We start from the raw sequence: 21,980 nt of genomic DNA, 5'->3' as shown, positions 1-21,980 counted from the left end.
ATCTCAGCTAAATTATCCATGACAAATGGTCATTCAACCTTGGCTTTAAAACCTCCAAGGAAGGAGAGCCCATAAACTTCTGAGGTAGACCATTCCACTAACCAACAGCACTTATTGTCCGAAAGTTTTTCCTGATGTTTAGTCAAAATCTCCTTTCTTGTAACTTCAAGCCATTAGTTTGAGTCCCTCGCTCCAGAGCAGGAGAAAACAAGCTTGCTATATCCTCCACGTGACATCCCTTAAGATATTTGAAGATGCCTATCATACCTCCTCTCAATCTCCACTTTTCTAGGCTAAACATACCCAGCTCCTTCAAGCACTCCTTGCATGACTTAGTTTCCAGACCTTTAATCATCTTGGTTGCCCTTATCTGTACACGTTCCAGCTTGTCAACATCCTTCTTAAATTGTGGTGTTCAGAAGTGGACACAGTATTCCACGTGTGATCATACCAAGACGGAATAGAGTGGTACTCTTACTTCCCTTGATCTGGACACTACTGTTGACGCAGCCTAGAACAGCATTAGCTTTTTGTTGTTGCTGCATCACACTATTGACTCGTTCACCTTGTGGTCCACCAAGACCCCTAGATCCTTTTCACATGTGCTGTAAGTAATCAAGGTGACCCCCATCTTATATTTCTGCAGCTGGTTCTTCCTGCCTAAGTGCAGAACCTTACATTTGTTGCTATTGAGATTGATTTTGTTAGCTTGCACCCAACTCTCCAATCTGCTAAGGTCATTTTGAATTGTGATTCTGCCTTCTGCAGCCTTACTGTAACTACCCCTCCTAGTTTGTTGTTATCTGCAAATTTAATGAGAACCCCCTCAATTCCTTCATCCAAATTGTTTATAAAGACGTTGAACAACGTCTGAACAACGTTCTGAAGAAGTGTGCATGTACACGAAAGCTCATACCTAGAACTAACTTAGTTGGTCTTTAAGGTGCTACTGGAAGGAATTTTTTTGTTTTGACTATGGCAGACCAACACGGCTACCTATCTGTAAGTTGAACAACAGTGAGACCAAGACAGGATTACGAGGAACCATTAATGAGTACTCTTTGGGTCCGGTCCATCAACCAGCTACAAATCCACCTAACAGTTACCTTGTTCAACCCACATTTTACCAGCTTCCTCACAAAAATATCATACCCTCCTAGTTGTTGTCATCTGCAAACTAGATGAGCACCCCCTTAATAGGCACCCTTTGGGTCCAGTCTGTCAACCAGCTACAAAGCCATCTAACAGTTAACTGACATTTTACCAGCTCCTTCATAAGCTTCATCACCAGTTTCCTCACAATAATATCATGGGGGACTTTGTCAAAAGCCTTACTGAAATCAAGATACATTATGTCCACAGCATCCCCCTGATCCACCAAATTGGTAATTCCAACAAAAAAAGAAATGTGATGAGTCTGGCATGACTTATTTTTGAGAAACCCTTGCTGGGTCTTAGTAATCACAGTATCCTTTCTAAATGCTCGCAGACTGTTGAATTATCTGTTCTAGGACCTGGGTCTTCTCCCCCCCCCCACTTTGAAGATGGGGAAAACATTTGCCCGCCCCCAGTCTGTAGAGACCTCACCTATTCTCCAAGAATTCTCAAAGATTGTAGACAAAGGCTCTGAAATTTCATCCGCAAGCTCCTTTAGTACCTTGGATGCAACTCACCAGGCCCTGGAGACCTGAATTCATTTAAAGTAGCTAGGGGTTCCCTTCCTACCTCTTTTCCTATCTTGAGCTGCAGCTCCTCCTTACATCATTTATTCTGTTATCACCAGGTTGGGCATCACTTTTCTTTTGGGTGAAGACAGAGGCAAAGTAGGCGTTGAGTAATTCCGCCTTCTCTCTGTCACCCAATAGCATTTCTCCGTCTTCTCTTCCATCATGTATAATTGAACACAGCAGCACATGTATAATTGAGCATGTGGAGTAAATATGCTGCTTGATTTGTTCAACTGGAACACTTCAATTTATGAAAGGGGAAGTGCAGTGGGAGTGGGGGGAGGAAAGGCAATTCTACTCGATGCAGAAGCGATTAAAAGTATGAAAGTAACATCTGCAACCCAGTGTCTCAGTAGGGGGCTACTGTCCAGCCAGATGGTTCTGCCCCCTTCCAGGAAACTCCATTCCATAGTGTTCTCTCTCTCTCTCTCTCTCTCTCTCTCTCTCTCTCTCTCTCCATTCCATATGGATTGGCCCTCTGAGAATCAGGTTCACTTCCAATATGTGTGATGCTTTCCTGACCAATAGCTGTGTTGCAGCAGCTGCCTGAGATCTCCTTTCAAGCCACGCTTGAAGTATGCTTTGTGACTTTCACATCTCATCTGCTTGCCCACATCTCTCGGGAAGTGAGGGCCTCATCCCCAGGGAAGGTCTCCTGCCCAAGCCCTTTTGAACTGAATGTTGACTGCTCAAGTGCACAGCATAGGGGGCTCCTCCACTGCAATGGTAGGTGTTGTGCATGAGACATTCCCAATGGATTTTGCCACAATCCCATTTATTCTATATAAACAGATGTTGTCCAAAGTGCTGATGTTTCTTTTTAAACACCCGGGGATAACATCTCCTAAGAAGGTAGGAAGAGGCCTGCAGGATTAGTCCAAAGGTCCATCTGAGGCTATCAGTGGCTACTAGCCAGGCCCTGCCCTGCCACCACGGTGGTTTCCCATTAAGGCATCCAGCTGGCTACTGGGATCATTGGCCTGATCAGCAGGCTCTTACATTCTTAGGTCCCCCCGCTTCCTTCAAGGAGCTCAGGGCAGGGTGTACACATTATTATTCCTCCCCAAGTTTTATCCTTATGTCCAATCTCAGAGGTAAGTGAGGCTGATATAGATTTAGATGATATTGAAATAGATGAGTGTGTGTGTGTGTATACCTGCACTCACCCACTGACCTTCGCAACTAGCTTTGAATCCCAGTGAGAGTCCAGCACACTGACTGCTTCACACCAGCTTTATGAAGGAGCATCCAGTCATGTTAGACAAATGAAGCTTCCATGTATTGGGGTAGTCTACCTCTGAGGTTCTTATCTAGTCCAGCTTCCTTTTTTCACAGTGAACTCAGGTTCAATGAGTGACCTTGGGCCAGTCACTGCCTCTTAGCATAACCTTTCTCATAGTGTGAGAATAAAATGGGGGAGAGAAAAAACATGGTGAGATATAAAATCTATTATCTATCTATCTATCTATCTATCTATCTATCTATCTATCTATCTATCTATCTATCTCTATCTCTATCTCTATCTATATCTATCTATCATCTATCTGTCTATCATCTGTCTATCATCTATCTATCTATCTATCTATCATCTATCTATCTATCTATCTATCTATCTATCATCTATCTAATCTAATCTATCATCTCTTTCTCATTTTTTGCCAGATCATTTTTATAAACAAGTAACTATTTCACCTAGTGAAGGTATTACACCCAGCTTGAAAAGCACTAGATTGCATGATGATGTTGCATCCAATGATGTCATGCTCAAAGTTTACCCATCAAATTCAATGGTCATGGCTCAACAAGTTCATTGATACAAATATGTCTACTCTACATTCCTTTCTTTTTTATGACTTCCTAGTAAGGTGAGGGCCAGATATCTTACAACAGTCTTTTCCATTTCATTTCATTCATTCATTTATTTATTTTTAAGAAAAATATTATCCTTCCTATTTTTCAGAAGATGTTCAAGGCAGCTAATAGTAATAATAAGTAAAAAATGACAGTGATAAAATATAAAACCACCCAGAGTTCAACCTAATAGTAAATCAAAATAATGAATAATGAACTACACAACGAGTACATAGCAGCCATCAGAATTAAGACGTTGAAGTACAAAAAAAAGGAAACATTGAAGGCTTACATAAATAGTGGCGTTACAAATGTCTAGTCTTACCTCCAAAGGCAGGAAAGAGATCCACTGCTCATGTTACTTGAAATACACCGGCTTCATGAGAGCCTTAAAGAGGCGAGTGCTCATGTTGGGATCAGACATTTGTTTAACAATTCAGCTGCAAAACTTCCTCTAGCTCAGCGGTATACATGCTCAGATCCTATTCATTTCTATGGAACTTAGGAACATCAGAAACTGCCTTGATCCTGAGTCAGATCACTAGCTCAGTATTGTCTCCCCTGGCTGGCAGTGGCTCTCCAGGTTTCGGGCAGGGAGATGCTGAGGATTGAACCTGGGACCTTCTGCATGCAAAGCAGACACTCTTAACACTGAGCCAGGATCATTCCCTGGAGTTCTTGCATGGAAGATGTTTTTAAGTGTTCTGAATACTGATGCCTTGTATCTTTTCTCTCTTGCTTGGTGTCCTTTTAATTATGAGTTGTCATCCTCGCTATCTGCAGATTCTGGTGTGTCCTGCTGAGCATTTATTTCTGTCTTGATTTGAAACTCATTTGTACCTTAGCCTTCCTGTGCAAATAATTTCATATTAAATGCAGGGAAATGGGGTGATTGGGATATGGCCGTTGCCATGATCAGTAGTTTTTCATAGCAGGTGAGCTTGAGGATTTGGGAAGCAAATGAGAAATGGCTTTGCATTTTGAAGGTCTCTCATGCTTAAGATCTAGAACCTGAACAACTGCATTAAAACTTGGGCTGGGGTGTTCCAGCATTCATGTCAAATTGTGATAAATCTGCATGCTTCAGGATGGGCGTCAAGAGTTAGGTGAGAGATGGGTAACCTGCAGCCCTCCAGTGATGATGGGAATTGGAGTCCAACCACATCAGCCCTGCCAAAGGGCTTAGGGCTTATCTACACTTAACTTCCCTTAGCTCTTTCCAGCATGGCCCACAATTTAAAGCTCCATGTCCGAGTCTCCCTCTTCTGTAGCCTGGGCGCTTTCCCTGTGGAAACCCACTCTTTAAAGCTCAGTTGGAGCAAACATCAATCATCAGAAAACCCTCTGGTTCAGTTTTCACAAGCGTGTTTTTGCAGGAAAAGCTCTGGAGAGGGGAGGGGGAATGCTCGGACAGGCCTCCGTCTGGAAAGAGAAGGTAAAAAGCAAGTGTCCTATGCATCATGGTGTGTGTGTGTGTGTGTGTGTGTGTGTGTGTGTGTGTGTGTGGTCCTGAAGAGAACTGGAGTCTAATGACAATCTGGAGGGCCACATTCTTCCCATTGCTGGGTGAGGCCATTACTATGAGAATGGAGAGCTCCGGCTTAAAACACTCTTTTCTCCCAATTGTAATAGAAGTAAAACTGAATCAGAGCAGTATTGGGGAATGAGCACGCTATCTGGCTAACGTTAAAAAAGAAAGCCGGCTGTTCTGTAGTTTAGCCAACCCTTCTGGGTGATTCTAGAAACATGCAGACAGTGTCTGCATGATCCACCTGTTGAACTTCTACCCAGTTATGCACCCACAACTCAGAGGAACAATGATCTTCCATGCCAGCAAAAGATTCCGAGAGCAACTGATGTTAAAGCCTTTATAATCTCTGCTAATTATTAACATTACTACCCTATTCCCTGCTCTTGATATAGGTTGTGTGGGGAATAGCAAGGTAATGATGATACGCAAATGGTGCAGTTTTGCATGCATGCGCTCGCCTGTGTGTCTGGTTTCCTAATTAAGCAAACTTCTCTCTCAAGCCTTTCTCAGAGGTTCCTTTTCTAACCCCCCCCCCACGTCTGGTGGCGGGTGCAGCTGTAACCTGGGCTCCATTCAAACCAGGGTTTGAAAGTTTTAAGTGCCTTTTAAAAAAAATCAAAACATTTATATCCTGCCTTTTGCTTCCACAATGGAACCCCAGAACTCATACACTGTAGTTCCAGTTACAGATAGGTAGCCGTGTTGGTCTGCCATAGTCAAAACAAAATAAAAATTTTTTTTAAAAAAATTAAAAAAATTAAAAAAATTCCTTCCAGTAGCACCTTAAAGACCAACTAAGTTAGTTCTTGGTATGAGCTTTTGTGTGCATGCACACTGTGTATCTGAAGAAGTGTGCATGCACACGAAAGCTCATACCAAGAACTAACTTAGTTGGTCTTTAAGGTGCTACTGGAAGGAATTTTTTTTATTTTGTTCATACACTGTAGTATATCCCATATACTAATAGCAAATGGATTTGAGTCCTAGTATACATGCAGTTTTTGTTGTTGTTGTTTTGCTGGGATATGTGTGTAAAATGGATGTCTAGGGAGTGGAGATGTAATGGAAGGTGTGGAAACAAGCATGACAAGGCTGGCTGGCTAGAACCCTTGACTGCCAGTTTGGAAAGGCGCATCTGAACAAAGCTGTTTTTAGATGATGTATAGAGGCATAGGCAGAAGGGGCCACTTTGATCTCTTACCGTAGTGAAGCATTCGGTAACCTTGGTGCCACTTCCAAGAAGGCTCTCTGGCACTCACCAACTTCATCCCCAGTTGTGCTGGGGCATACCATCACCCCCTCCAAGAGCCTAAAAAGTACAGGAGTTGGGGGTCTGTAGTCAACACCTCATCACACAGAACAGATGCAGCTGTAGCAACCACCCCATCCTCTCTGGTGGTGCTGTCATTGAATGCCAGGTCAGTTCAAAAGAGATCACTCACCCACAACTTGATGATGGATGGGGGCAGGTGTGGTGTAGACAATGGTCCAAAACATTTAGAGGGGCACTGGGTTGAAGAAAGCTTACACAAACCCATGATTAAGCCAAACAAGGATAGGGAGAGGAGCTGGAGAGGAGATAAAGGAAGATCATCATTATCAAATTTGGCTCTTGATTTGCAAAGTACAGCCACCAGGAGCCAGGATTATGCCTGTACAGGCCCTCAGCTACTGCACAGAAGCTCTGCACCCCACTTTTTCCTTTGGAGCCCTAAAACATGCTATTGCAGCTCCTTTTCCGCTAACTCTGAAGCTAACAGTGGCAGAGGGCACTGTTTTTTATTGATCCTTTCCTCTTTAGCACCAACATACAGGAGCTGGATAGCTATTTTTAAAATACCTGTAATAATTTTTTCTTCAAAGTATAGACAAAAGGATGCTGGCTGTTTTCCCTCCTTGTGTTTTTTTTGGGGGGGGGTCTGTTTTGCAGTATATTGTTATTGCTGCAATTTGGCATCAATTGCTGCAATTTGAGGGGAGGGCGGGCAAGGAGCCCCCTCTTGGGCCGCTCGGCAGTCTTTGCAACCAGCCCGCTCCCGGATCGTTTCTTCGTTGTTTTTACACAGTCCATTTCTGTGCACGCGCCGACCAATTTTCCGAAAGGAAATTGGCCGTTCTCTCTGTATTATATGTTTTAGCTGAGTTCAAACAGCCAAACGCCTTCTGCTGGAATCCTCTGCTGAGTGCTGATATTCGATTTGAGTCCTGCAATGGTGATATCAGCTATTAGGCTAACTTGGGGTGGATGTGTGGATGTGTGTGTTTGTGTAGACGTGTTTAGATTCCCTTTCCATTCATTTCCAGATGCCTCCAAATGTGCTGGCTATAAATACCATGGTTTATAATAGTAGGTCAGAGAAAGGAGAGCACTTATCAACCCCACTGAACCTGAAAATGTCTTCCCCCCCTGGGTGGGGGGCAGCGGTTCTGGGCAACTGCGCTAGCATCTCTTTCCTTCCACCCCTTAGCTGCTCACTGAAGCTAAAATCCCTCGGCCCGCCGGGATACGCGATGGCAAATTACAGCCCCGACATTGTCCACAGCAGCAGCAGCAGCAGCAGCCTCTATAGCTGTGGAAGCAAACAAAAGATGGTTGTGCCCGTGTGTGGAGCATACCAGATTGGAAGTGATGTTTCCTGTCTACTGGGCCTTCTCTGAGCCGGCGAGGAATGAAATCAAAGGCGACGGGTTGCTTCCCTACAGCTCCAAAGAAGACTTTGTGGCTGAGATGTCTTCTTCCATCCCATTCCTCGAGACTGAATCCCTTCCCTGCTTGTCTTCTTCTTGTGGTCTTCTGTTCCCCAGGCACCTCCTGTGATGGAACACTTAGCTCACTCTCAGTGTCTCTCTCCCTAGTTTCCAGCTGCATTGGGTGTCTGTTGTCAGATGCTCAAGACTTTCCAGAACACATCACAATTGGGGTGGGGGGGAGCTGTATACACGTTGTTTTGTTTTGCTTTTATTTTTTAAAAAACACTAAATGTACAGCAGGGGATAGCAAGTAAGTGATGACAGGGTGACATATTGACTGAAACCTCATGTAATGCCTTGTGAAAGAATATGCCTTTTGGTGCATATTTTCTCTTTAATTATTATTACTATTATTAATCTGTTACCCTTCTAGCAGATGGTAGGTAGGGTTTTTTTTTGGGGGGGGAGTTGTCTGAAATAATTAATATGTTTATTAAATAAGGTAGTGGAGTCCATTATCTAGCAAATCAATTATGTAAATGTGTCAAAAAGTATCAGAAGTTTAGCATTTTAACTGTTGCCAAACTGCATCCACTTCCCTAAATTATAGATGGAAGATGTGGGATTTCTCCTCTCCTTTCCATGTGATGTTGGGGCTTCAGTCTTCTTTCCCCTTCGAGTGTAACAGAAGAACAATTTTTACTAGTGGGTTGTGCGTGTGTCTTTGCACAAATGGGGGTGTTCCTTATCTACCACAAAGAAGCACACCCCTTTATATACAGACCTTTATATGGATGGTAAACCGATAGGGTGAAGAGGGGAAAGGAAAGTGACTGAAGTAAAATGCCTGAATGAGAAAATGAATTGCTGGTTAGTAAAGAGATTCATTCTCTTCGTGTTTCAGTGTGAACCCACCTCGTTTTCCCTTCCTGAACCAACAGGTGAACTGGGATGCAGCCATGCTTTGAATTAAGTATGTCTCCAAATTTTGCAGGGCAGTTAGTCCCCCATTCCCAAGGTTGTGTGCAAAAATGTGTGCACTGGTGAAAATGCACGTACAAAAGTGTGTGGAGAACATTGCATGCAAAACTGTGCATGCAGACAAAAAAGAAAAAAGGTGTGCAAAAATTTGTTTACAAAGAGAAATGGACAAGAAAATGCAGGTGCATTTTGGGGTGCTTTTGTTTCATTAAATCGCAGACGGGGGGGGGGGAATGGGGAGAACTAAACTTTAGGCTGGGGGGGGGGGAAATGAAGAGAAACTAACACTGCCAGATTTGTCCATCAATCCATCAACTCATAGTTCTGCCCCCTCCCAGCAAAGAATTCCCTACAGAAAATCTATTAATGGCTGACCCTTTTGAAAAAGCAATATATTCTTCCTGCTTATTTCATGTTGCCCAGAATTCTTCACAGTTAAGGCCATGGCCCATTCCAGATCTGCTTCCTCCTTTGCCACCAAGGCTCTGCTCTGAACCTGGGTTTTAGGATTTGGCGAGGGACCACAGCTGATTGAGAGATCACTTGCTTGGTATGCAGAAGGCTCCTGGCCCAATCCCTGGCTCACCTGCAGTTAGAAAGAGGGTGTGGAGGGACCCTTCCTCTGCCAGAGACTTGGAAGGCCTGCAGCTAGTCAGAGAAGACAAATTTTAATATTTTCACATCATTTATTTACCGGTGTTTGGAAATTTTATATTTATGTATATTGTTTGTTTATCTCAACAAGAAAAGCAGACCATACACACAAGGAGAAAAAGAAATATGAACAAAATAATAGATCCGTTCATGACAAAACACTTCTGAGAATAAAGTCAAAAGAAGAAAAATCTGGAGTGAATGAAATGGATACATTTATAAAATTGTAAGCTTACAAATGGGGTATAAAAGCACAACTTACGTTGTACAATAAAGGAAATGAGGAAAAAAGAAAAAGGTCTTCCCTGTTTATTGTCACCTCCAACTAAAACCATACTTGGAAATATTTGGAAATTTTCTAGGCCATTTAACATTTTCAAGAAATCTAAGCGGTGTACAAGATAACTAAAAACGTAACTTGAAAACATGGTTTAAAACCATCTCTCTCACACATACACACACTGATATGAAATGCTTCCAGGAAACATAAACAACAAGATGCAACAGCAGAGGTTAAAAAAGAAGAGAAAGATACGACTTCAGGAGGTACTTGAAGCTGATGGCACGATTGTGAATTTCAGAGGGATTAGGGCATCCCAAACTACAGGGGCACCCATGGGAAATGCCCTTAGCTCGGATCTCCCCATCGGTGGCCCCTACACTGCCCCGCTGACTGTGGGGTCACCCAGTTACAACACTTTCCTTTCTCCTGGAATTCTTGCAATTCTGATTTCTTAAAAAATGCCTTACGAATGTGGAGCTTCCTTTCTACCCGAGATTACAAGCATTCATGCAACACAACACCCAATGTGTTGTGTTTATTAATTTGTCAGTGTTAGATCAATCATAACAGAATGAACAGAGGTGTCTGATAGAGTTGAAAGAAGATGGAGCAGGGCTGGTGCTGCAAAAGGAGAGAGAGAGGGGATGACAGATGTGATGTCTAATTTGAATGGATGCGCTACAGGCAAGGAGCGGGAGGGAAGGGGACGCGGCAGCCTCAACCCTCAGCAATGGCCTCGGGAAGGAGACAATATTAAAGCTTTATAACAATGAAAGAACATTGCCTGATGTGTTTCGCAGAATGGGGTAATGTATTCCGAACACACAGCAGTGGTTATATTTAATCTGACACTGCTAAAGATGGTTGGGAAGGGGACAACGGATCCGCCAGCATTTTATTTCAACACACACCCTCTGCTTGCTCTGCAGGTTTCTCTCTCACCCCCCCCCCCCCGTTTGCAATTTCCTCTTTGCAAAACCCAAGGCATCCAGGAGAGCAGCCTTTGGCAAGCGTCTTGTTCTCCAGATGTTTGGGGCTACAACTCCCATCAGCTGTGCTGGCTGGGGCTGGTGGGAAGGGTATTCTGAAACATCTAAAGTGCCCCAACACTGGCCTGGAATAACACAGTTGGGCTAAAGGGCCAAACACTGGCCTGGAATAACTCAGGTTCCTCTCTTCCTATGCCTGGAGTTATCCAGTGAGAATCAATGATCAGCATCCTCTTGGGCTGAAGGAATTGGTCTGAGGACTAGCCTTTTAAATATATTAGTAGCAGGAAATCATCTAGGGAAGCAGTTGGACCCTTGGGTGACAAAGGAGTTTAAGGAGTTGTAAAGGAGGGTAAAGAGATTGCAGGGAAGCTAAATGATTTCTTTGCATCTGTCTTCATAATGGAGGATATAGGGCAGATCCCAGTGCCTGAAGTACTGGTAACCTTTGCAGGAGGAAAGTCTGAAAAACTAGGATAGATAGTGGTGATGGCATATGAGGTTTTAGTCTTAATAGACAAAATAAAAACCAACCAACTGCTGTGTCCATCCGAGTGTTCTCAAGGAACTCAAATCTGAAATTGTCTAATGAAAATAATGTCTCTCAGATCAGCCTCCATACTTGAGGACTGGAAAGTAGTCAATATAAATCCAATTATTAGGAAAGGATCTCAGGGGATCCTGGAAACTACAGGTTTGTTAGCTTAATGTCTGTCCTTGGAAAACTGGTGGAAAGTATTGTTAAATATAAAATAACCCAGCACATAGAAGAACAAGCCCCACAGAAGCAGAGCCAGCATGGCTTCTGGAAAGGAAAGTCCTGTCTCACAAACCTATTAGAATTATTTGAGAATGTCAACAAGCATATACATAGAAGTGATCCAGTTGATGTAGTGTACTTGGACTTTCAAAAAACTTTTGACAAAGTACCTTATCAAAGACTCCTGAGTAAGCTTAGCAGTCAAGAAATAAGAAGAGAGGTCCTCTTGTGAATCAAGAATTGGTTAAGTTGCAGGAAGCAAAGCATAGGAATAAATGGAGAGGAGTAGAAAGTGGAGTCTCTTCAGGAATTGGTGTTGGGATCTGTGCTTTTTAACTTGTTCACAAATGATCCAGAGTTAGGAGTGATCAGTGAGGTAGCCAGGTTTGCCGACGATACTAAATTGTTCAGGGTTGTTAAAATGAAAAGAGTTTGTGAAGAGTTTCAAAAGTACCTCCAAACTGAGTGAACGGGCAGCAAAATGGCAAATGCAATTCAATGGAAACAAGTGTAAACTGATGCATGTTGGAGCAAAACATTTTTTACTTCACATACATGCTCATGGGGCCTGAACTGGAGGTAAAGGACCAAGAGTAAGACCTTGGGGTCATAGTAGAGCACTCTGTGAAGATGTTGACCCAGTGTGCTGCAGCCATGAAAAAGGCAAATTCCATGTTAGGGATCGTTAGGAAAGGAATTGAAAATAGAACTGCCAGTATCATAATGCTGTTATATGGTGTGGCTGCATGTGGAGTACTGCGCGCACTTCTGGTCTCCCCACCTCGAAAAGGATATCATAGAGTTGGAGAAGGTTAAGAAAAGGCCACCCAAATGATCAAGTGGATGGAGCGACTCCCCTACGTAGAAAGATTGCAGCGTTTGGGCCTTTTTAGTATAGAGAAAGGGTGAGAAAGGTGACAAGTTTATAAAATTATGCATGGCATGGAGAGAGCAGATACAGAAAAGTTTTTCTCCCCCTCATAACATTGGAACTCATGGGCATCCAATGAAGATGAATGATGGAAGATTTATTACGGATAAAAGAAAGTAGTTCTTCATGCAGCGCAGAGTCAAATTATGGAACTCACTCCTCCAAGAGACGGTGATGGCCACCAACTTGGATGACTTTAAAAGAGGTTTTGACAGATTCATGAAGGAGAGGGGTATTGATGCCAACTGGTCATGATGTCTGTGCTCTGTCTCAACAGCTGGAGACAGTAATGCTTACCAGTTGCTGGACATCACGGGAGGAGAGAGGGCTCTTGTGCTCAGATCCCACAGGCATTTGGTTTGCCACTGTGAGAGCAGGGGTCATGGGGCCGATCCATCAGGCTCTTCTTATGTTCTTATGTTCTAAACAGTGATCATGCCCACCTCATTCATTGCACTTCCCCCTAAATTGAAAAGGCCCAATTATTTAGCCTTTCCTTGTTGGGAAGCCCAATCCAGTCCCCTAAACATTTTAGTTAAGAACTCTGATGACTTGCCATCCTCGTCAGATGAATGGCTGGTGTCAAGAGTCTCCTGATGGGACTGATGACAAAGAATCTAAGCTGATAAAAAGCCTCTCTGATCTTAATATAGTCTGTCCCTTTGTCTGTTGGCTGTGCTTAACTTAGTGCTATGATCAGCATTGTGGTTTGTAGAGATGTTAGTGCAGAGAGTCTGTAAGACTCCCACTCCTTGCTCCCATAAATACATCTCTGTGATAAAGTTTGGAATGATTTTTGCACTTAGAACTTTATGATGCATCCTTTTGGCTTGTTAAGATGAAAGGCCTTCATCGAACTTGCTCTCCTCTGATGTGATTTAAAAAATAACAACACAGGAGCATAGTAAATAGATTATACTCTGTGTGCAAAAGAGAGAGCGCGCGCACTGGTGCAGATTAGTGTTTTGAGCCAGGAGGTTTTGCCACCATGAAGGGTGGGGAAAACATGGGGGGGGGGATTTCTTTCTTTCTTTTTTGACAAGCTGCTTGTCAGAATTTTCAGAAGAACTTTCTTTTATTTATTATTCATTATGCAGAATTCTGTAGCATAAATGGATTTGTTTGCATGCCACCAGGCTGATTGAAAAATAACCAACATCAGGGCAACTTGGGCTGAGTAGGTCTGTGAGCAACTGGGGAGGAGGGAGGAGCAGGAGCAGAAGAGCCTGGCTGCTGGATCAGAGCAAATGCCCATCTTCCTCAGCATCCTGTTTCCACCATTGGATCTAGCCATGGCGGTCAGTGGGTTTCTCTCCTTCTCCCTCTCCTTCTCACCACCCCCAGCCTAACTGGAACCTTGCAGGATGGTTACGAGGACAAAGTAATTGTGTGTGCACCCTGATCTGGGTTTCTTGGAGGAAAGTGGGGGCACAGAAGAACATAACAAGAGCCTGCTAAGGCAGGCCAATGACCCATCTATTCCAGTGTCCTGTTCTTACAGTGACTAGTCCAGTGGCAATGGGGAGCCCACAAAAAGGACCCAAGCACAAGGACCCTCTCTCCTCCTGTGGCTTCCAGCAGAGGATGACTATCAGGCTATTGATAGTATTCCCCTCCATGAATCTGTTCAATTCTCTTTTAAAACCATCGCTGCCTCCTGTGGGAGTGAGTTCCATAGTTTTAACTCTGCACTTTGTGAAAAAGTACTTCCTTTTACCTGTCCCAAATATTCCAACAGTCAGCTTCATTCGATGTCCATGAATTCTAGTGTTACAAAAAAGGGAGAAAAATTATTCTCTGTCCAGTTTCCCCATGCCATGCAAAACGTTATAAGCATCTATCATGTCACCTCTCACTCACCTTTTCTCAAAACTAAAAAGTCCCAAATGCTGCAACCATTCTTCATGAGAAGTCTAGTGTCTAGATCAAGGGAAGTAATAGTAACACTCTTTTCTGCCTTGGTCAGACCACACCTGCAATCCTGTATTCAGTTCTGGGCACCACAATTTAAGAAGGATGTTGACAAGCTGGAATGTGTGCAGAAGAGGGCAACTAAGATGACCAAGGGCCTAGAAACTTAACCTTATGAGGAGCGCTTGAAGGAGCTGGGTATGTTTAGCCTGGAAAAGAGGAGATATGATAGCCATCTTGAAATGTCTTAAGGGCTGCCACATGGAAGATAGAGCAAGCTTTTTTTCTCCTGCTCTGAAGGGTGGGACTCAAACCCAGGGCTTCAAGTTACAAGAAAGGAGATTCTGACTATGCATTAGGAAGAACTTTCTGACAGTAAGAGCTATTCAGCCATGGAACAGACTCCCACGAAAGGTGGTGGACTCTCCTTCCTTGCAGGTTTTTAAGCAGAGGTTGGATGTCCATCTGTCATGGATCTTTAGCTGAGATTCCTGCATTGCAAGTGGTTGGACTAGATGACCCTTGGGATCCTTTCCAACTCTATGATTCTATGAAGAAGTTGCTCCTTCATCTCTTTGGCAGTTTTGATTGCCCTTTACTGAACCTTTTCCCATGTGTACGATATCCCTTTAGAGGCGGGGAAACCAGAACTAGACTGGAGGAAGGCCCTTGGTACTCCATGGAATCTATTAAGGTCTACAGATCTATATCAGGGGGGCACCCTAGAGGAGGAGTGGTACTCTAGAGAAGCCTTCATGCACAGCTGTGACCCGCCTGGCCTCAGGAGGCAGGAGTGCATGAAGAAGATCTCATATCATGGGCAGGTGGCCTTTTGTGTACCCTTGCCCTCAGCCATGGTTCAATTATATGAGTTGATGAACCCCTGGCTTTAGGCAACCCTCTCTGGCTGGGGCAGTTGGGAGCTGAAATCCAAATCATCTTGAGGACACCAAGGTAGGGAAGGCTGGTCTTAAGCCACATCAGCCCATGACTGAGGCTTCGTGCTCTGACCACATGGCCTCAGCTCATCATTAACACTTCACATAGCAGCCACCACCATATTCTCCTAGTCTGTCTGTATGCATGCATCCAGTTGTATTTATAGAAGAATGTCTGTGAAATGTGAAAGAAACAGGCCTTTGAAGTGTCAAGCCATAAATTCTGGAGGGGAAAAAACAGATCTTTCTTCCCTGCAGGAGGAGCCTGCATTTCATGTCGAACTGTCTTAATTTGCCTAAAATATTTCCCCATTGGCTCCAGCCGTGGAAAATAATAAGGCAGAAGAAGGGAGCTGGCGTGCCTCAATCCAGAGATGTTTTCTGCACTTAGGCCCAGTGTTTCTTTCTTCCACTTGCTCTCAGCTTTTCATCCATTTCCATTGCGCTTGAAACCCCTGAAAGGCAGAACATCATTGCCTGAGCTTTGGGGCTGAGGGAGAGAACTCTTCCTGGACATTTTGCTTACAGGTTTCCTCTGCTGATTAATTAATTAATTGTTCATTTATTTCATTAAAATTATACACAAAAACAAAACAAAACAAAACAACCCTCCAAGGGTCTGTCTGATGTCAATAGGCAGGGAGTTGTAGTTGTTGCCACACTCCTGAACTGATTTCTTACAAATGCCAGTCTCCAGATCAAAGTGGTCAAGTGGGCATATATGGGATGAAGTGTGGGCTTTTTTCCAGCTGGAACTCTCTAGAACTCAGTTCTGGCACCTCTCAAGTGGGCACCATTGCCATCATAAGATGACAAGTGAGGCGCTCATGGTGAGTTCTGTTTTTTTAAAAATCTTATTTTTATTGCATTTTCCATTTTTTTCCTATTTAGACATTATCTTAAAATTCACTTTATATATTGCTCGTCTGAGCATCAGCTTCCCTCCCTCCGGCTTCATGGCTTCCCCAATTATATCTTTTCTTCCTAGCATTTGCAAGTCTTTCTTTTTACCGTTTTCCTTCCTAGTCTCTTTAACTTTCAACAAAGGTAAAAGGGTACCAATCTTAGCATTACAAGTCTTCTCACAACCCCGCTAGTGTTGTCAATTGTTTACAATGTTCTTTCAAATATAATATAAATTTACTCCAGTCTTTTTGAAAAGCTTGATCCTGTTGGTATCATTTTCGTCTGCCACTCTTCTAACGTTGGTATCTCTTGCTGTTTCCATTTCTGGGCTAATAAAGTCCTTGCTTCTGTAGTTGCATACATAAATAATTTCCGGTCACACTTTGGTATCTCTCCTGCAACTAACCCTAATAAGCAAGCTTCTGGTTTTTTAACAAAGCTATTCTTGAATATTTTCTTTAACTTGTGGTGAGTTCTAGCACCTCCTTTTCAAGAAAAATAGCACTGGATAAGGCTATCTCATGGGCAAACTGGGCCCAAGTTAGTAAGGGCTTTATATACTAATAGTAACACCCTGAACTCGGCCCAGTAGCAAATAGATGACCAGTGCAGGTCTCTGAGCACAGTTGTTATATCCTGACAAGCTTTCACTCCTGTCAGTTATCGTTCAGCAGCATTCTGCGCTAACTGTAGCTTTTGGGTCAAGGACAAGGGAAGGCCCACATAGCGCACCTTGCAGTACAGTGGTGCCTCGCAAGACGAAATTAATTCGTTCCGCGAGTTTTTTTGTCTTGCGATTTTTTCGTCTTGCGAAGCACAGACTTTGGAAAAGCTTCAAAAATCACCAAAGTCTTCAAAAACCTCAAAAAAGGCTACCACACCGCGTGCTATGAGTTGCTCCTCGAAGTGAATGCACGGTTTTAAGAAAAAGGAAACAAACTTGCAAGACAAAGGAAACAAACTTGCAAGACGTTTTCGTCTTGCGAAGCAAGCCCATAGGGAAATCCGTCTTGCGAAGCAACTCAAAAAACGAAAAACCCTTTCGTTTTGCGAGTTTTTTGTCTTACGAGGCATTCGTCTTGCGAGGTACCACTGTAGTTCAGTCTTGATGGGAAAGGCAAATGCTGGCTGCAGGGTTTTTAGGGCCTAGGGAGGAACAGAGGGGATAGGGCCACTCAACATCAATGAGCCCAGGGGACGGGGAGATAGGACTTTTGGTTTCTCTTGGCTTCTGATATTTTCTAGTCTTGAGTTCAGTCTTCCATATTTCTGCATCAGCCTGGGGAGGTTTTTTGTTTTTGTTTTTTAAAAAAACTCCTGAAAATTCATCAGCATTTCAAATACCTCTTAATATTTATTTAGCTTATTTATTTCATTAAATGTATATACAACTTGATTGTAAGAAAAAACCCTCCCAAAGTGATTTACAAAAAGAATAAAACTATGCAATTATCAATGAATAAAACCAGCAGTTTAAAAATATTTTTTTTAAAAATAACTAAAATCCACAACCAGCAAAAAACAGATTAAAGCACATGTTTCTGAGCACATTGATATATGCTACTGTCAGGGAACTGACATCAGAGAGAAAAGCGGAGGCAGGGCTCCAGAGCGATGCCGGAGAGGGAATCAGTCGGGGGGAAGGAATTCAGCGTGACACCAATAGAGAGGAGAGGGAGATGGAGGAATCGGTGTCAGGGCTCCGAGACCCTTCAAACGAGACCAGCGGAGAGAGTGCTGGCACGCCCTTGCCGTCCCCTTACCTGCGCAGACGCGTTCCACGCAGGGAACATAGGCGGAGACTTGGGGTCAAACAGCTTTTATGCTGGAAGAGATTTAAGAAACGCCCACTGACGGATTCTGCAAGTGACTAACAGGTCACGGAGGGCGAGCTCTAACCCTTAACATGGTTGAGCAAACGATCTAACTGAAGTGGAGGCAGTTTACACACGAGTAACCCACCCATAACCATCACAGCTACTTTGACTGATATACACACATTTTAGCAATTGATTCCCCCTAATGCATTTTTTGTTATTTTCACTGATGCACACTTTCTGCCAGCATACGTGTTTGTATACATTGCTTTTGGCTGGAGACTTGTATCACAAAATTCAGTGAAGTCTTGAGTTTCGAAGGATAACTGTGTTTTGGTCCCCATGCTGTGTGAATTAGGTTGGTTTGCATTAAAATCCTATCTGAGCCAAATTTCTCCCTATCCCTAATGGGCCTGTCTTCTTCCACAAGCATACCCAATCTCCACCACTGCCACCACTGCCATTGTTGCCAGTTGCTCCACCTCCTCTACATCATCACTTTGCAGAGAGCCAATGAACAAACAGACATTGGCAGCTGTCACTCCTTCTCCTCCTCACTGCCACTGTGGTTTGGTTGTACTTTCCTTCTGTTCCAGAAGGTGGGGTGGGTTGCACAGCTGTAATGGTGGTGGAGGTGTCTCAGGGGCTCTTCAGTGGGCCTCCTTTTGGAGTGTAGGCTCTTGACAGGTGCCCAATTATGCCTCCCTGTGAAACTAGCCCTGGGAAAGACCTCTGAGAACCTTTGCACTGAGACCATGGAGAGCCAGTCATTGCAGATGTGGACAGAATTCTAGTGTTTCAGAAGCCTCTTTCCATCCTCAGGCTTCTGAAACACTAGAATTCAGGACCATCGAATGATGGGGAGAGGATTCAGGACAGAAAAAGGGGGCTTCTTAACACAATGTACAAGGAATTAGCTGCCACAAGCTGTGAAAAGGGCTACTGGACAGCATGATTTTTGCAGGGAAGCAAAGAAACTCATGGAAGAGAAGGAGAGGCCTATCTATTAACCAGGATGGTTAAATGGAACCTCCATAATCAGAGGCAGTGTATCTCTGAATACCATGTCTAGGTGATTACATTTTGGGGTACCATGGGGCATTTTTAAAATTCCCAGTGCTATTTAATATCTATATGAAACAGCTGAGAGCAGTCATTATGAGTTTTGGGACAAGGTGCCATCAATTCACTGATGACACCCAGCTCTGTTTCTGCACAACATTTGAGTCAGGAGAGGCCGTGCAGTTCCTGAAGTGAATGCCCTGATGGGTTGGATGAGGAAAAATGAGTTGAGCTGGAATCCTGACAAGAAGGGGGCATGGTGGATGAGTGGTTCCTATGCATGGGAAATTGGTCAATTGCTTGTCCTGGATGGGCTTGCACCCTCCTCCCCAAGGGAGTCAATTCGGAGTCTGGGGATGCTTTTAATCCAGCAACATCTGGAAGTTTCCCCATCCCCCATTAAACCGTTGTCTACCTTACTTCACAGGCTGTTAAGTGTTTGGAGTGGCTGTGACTAAATGTTTGAACCATGTTAATGTTGTAGCCAGTGCAACACAGACAAGTTTGCCTGGATGATCAAGACCATTTTGGAACTAGAAGTTCCCAACTTGTTACATCCTATTTTATACTGAAGCATATTAAAGATTCTGTTTAATTACAAGACATTAAAGCTTCAAACAGATTCTTCAAAGGTATCAGAGGGTAAAATAACTACTGACTTAGCTGAAATTCTTGTTTCATTAACACTGTCCATATGGCAGAGAGAGGCCTAATAAGTTTTGTTCAAAGATAAAGATCTTTGGATATTCCCCACCAATGTAACTCTATCAGCTTTGATACTTGCTAATTGGAGACTGATGTCCCTATTTATGTTGGCTGACCACTGGATTTGCAGTATCTGCCTGTCCTGGAGCTGGCAAAATCACTCAGAGCAAATTGAGGGCAAGATAAAATAATGTATTACAGAAACATTACTATGGTATTATTATATTATTATAATGAGGGGTAATGGAGGTGTCTATGTATGGTCTATCAGATTCACTTGGCATGTTACACATGGAAGACCTATGCAAAGCTCTCTACCTATCAGTTTTGATCATTATTAATATTTTATTATTGTCTATGGAGCCGTCAGAGTGGCAAACGTCAAAGGCATTAAACCATAATATCAAACATTAATTTGTCAAAGCCGAATCCGCTGCTGCATTTATGTGGAATAAGTCAAAGCTGATATCAAGGTTACAGATCTGATTTACAGACTGAATCAATCTGTCTAATATATTTACAGAGTCTTGTTACTCTGCCTTTTTATTTCAAAGACAGTGCCCGAGCCTTACCAGCTTAAAAATGAAGCACAGCATTTATATATTTATATATATATATATATATATATATATATATATATATATATATATATACACACAAACAAAAAAACAAACAAACACTGTTACCCTTTTTTCTGCTGGTGCAAAAATTCCTCTTAGGGTGACTTTTAAACATACAGCAATGAGGATGGACCAAAACTCACTAGCAAATGCAAAAGTGGGACCTGCAACAAATTGTCGCAGTGTAATGTTCTCCAGTTCAGGGTGCCAGCCAGTCAGCCATGATCTTTCACAAATGTTCTAAAGAAATAGAATTTAAGCAGCAGCGGGTCATACAGCCTCAGCAGCCAGAAAAGTTTAGTCTTCACTTAACGAAGAAATGAAAACAGGAAAAGGGTCTCTTCCTTTCACAACCACCCTTAAGTCAAGTTTGTTCAGTTGTCTCCAAAGTCTGCTGTCCCATATATTTGCTCCATTCTGACTTGGATGAAGGAATTATGGGGATGCTCATCAAATTTGCAGGTGACACCAAATTAGGAGGGGCAGCTAATGCTGCAGAAGACAGATCAAGGGAAGTAATAGTACCTTGGTCAGACCACACCTGGAATACTGTGTCCAGTTCTAGGCACCACAATTCAAGAAGGATGTTGACAAGCTGGAACATGTACAGAGGAGGGCAACCAAGATGATCAAGGGTCTGAAAACTAAGCCTTACGAGGAGCGCTTGAAGGAGCTGGGTATGTGTAGCCTGGAAAGAGGAGACTGAGAGGAGATATGATAGCCATCTTCAAATCTTGAGGGCTGCCACATGGAAGAGGTAGCATGCTTGTTTTCTCCTGCTCTTAAGGGTAGAACTTGAACCAATGGCTTCAAGTTACAAGAAAGGAGATTCCGACTAAACATTTGGAAAAACTTTCTGACACTAAGAGGTGTTCAGCAGTGGAACAGACCACTATCTTAGTGGTAGAAGATCTTTCCTTGGAGGTTGTTAAGCAGAGGTTGGGTGTCCATCTGTCATGGATGCTTTAGCTGAGATTCCTGCATTGCGGGGGTTGGGACGAGATGACCCTCCCTTCCAACTCTTAAGATTCTATGATTCTATGAAATGCTGGTTGCATTTTCCTTTCCTGTTCCTCTCTTTGTTTCTTCCTCTTTCCCCAAGATGAACAGTCCCCCTTTTTGTCCAGGTGAAGTTATTGTTGCTGTTTTTCATGCGGAAGGAACATTCTCAGAGTAGGAGACAAAATGGAGGGGAGGTGGAAGGGGAGTAAATAAGATTCCCATTATTTCTGCATTGGCTTGTGGAAGTGCCAGATGTGCATTTTGATTTTCGTCCCATCTGGAAAGCTGTTTAACATTAACAAGAACTTATGAATTCTCATGTTCATTTTAATTGCCAGTTTATTCTCTTTTAACATTGGGTGATCGTAGAGGAGAGCCATATCTTTGCAGCAATCTTGTTGCCTTCATTTCCTTTCACACAGCCACTCTAAGGGGTAGCAGGCTTGATGAACAAACAAGAATTGAGCAGATGCATCACACCTAGCCCACTGTCTCCAACAGGGGACAGACACTGGAAATCTGACAAGCAGGAAAAGACAGTAAACCACATTGACTACCTCTCAGTACCTTGTATCCTCTTCAGCTTCCTGAACTGGCATTCTTCATTCTCTGTTTGCTTTC

At 43.2% G+C, this 21,980-nt stretch overlaps 1 protein-coding gene and 1 long non-coding RNA gene across 4 annotated transcripts in view; one reads left to right on the top strand and one right to left on the bottom strand.

Moving 5' to 3' along the window:
• Positions 1-21,980, top strand: part of RORA (RAR related orphan receptor A) — a 374,069-nt gene that overhangs the window by 24,358 nt on the left and 327,731 nt on the right. The window lies entirely within an intron of this gene.
• LOC309328950 lies at positions 3,038-7,865 on the bottom strand. The gene is made up of 3 exons (XR_014150945.1): positions 7,726-7,865; positions 6,311-6,418; positions 3,038-3,115 (listed from the first exon to the last, which is right to left on the bottom strand). It is a non-coding gene; the product is annotated as an uncharacterized lncRNA (long non-coding RNA).

This window comes from Podarcis erhardii (genome assembly GCF_964252035.2).
Source record: "Podarcis erhardii genome assembly, chromosome: 14".
Taxonomy (NCBI): Eukaryota; Metazoa; Chordata; class Lepidosauria; order Squamata; family Lacertidae; genus Podarcis; species Podarcis erhardii.
This window is presented reverse-complemented; position numbering and strand designations above follow the sequence as displayed.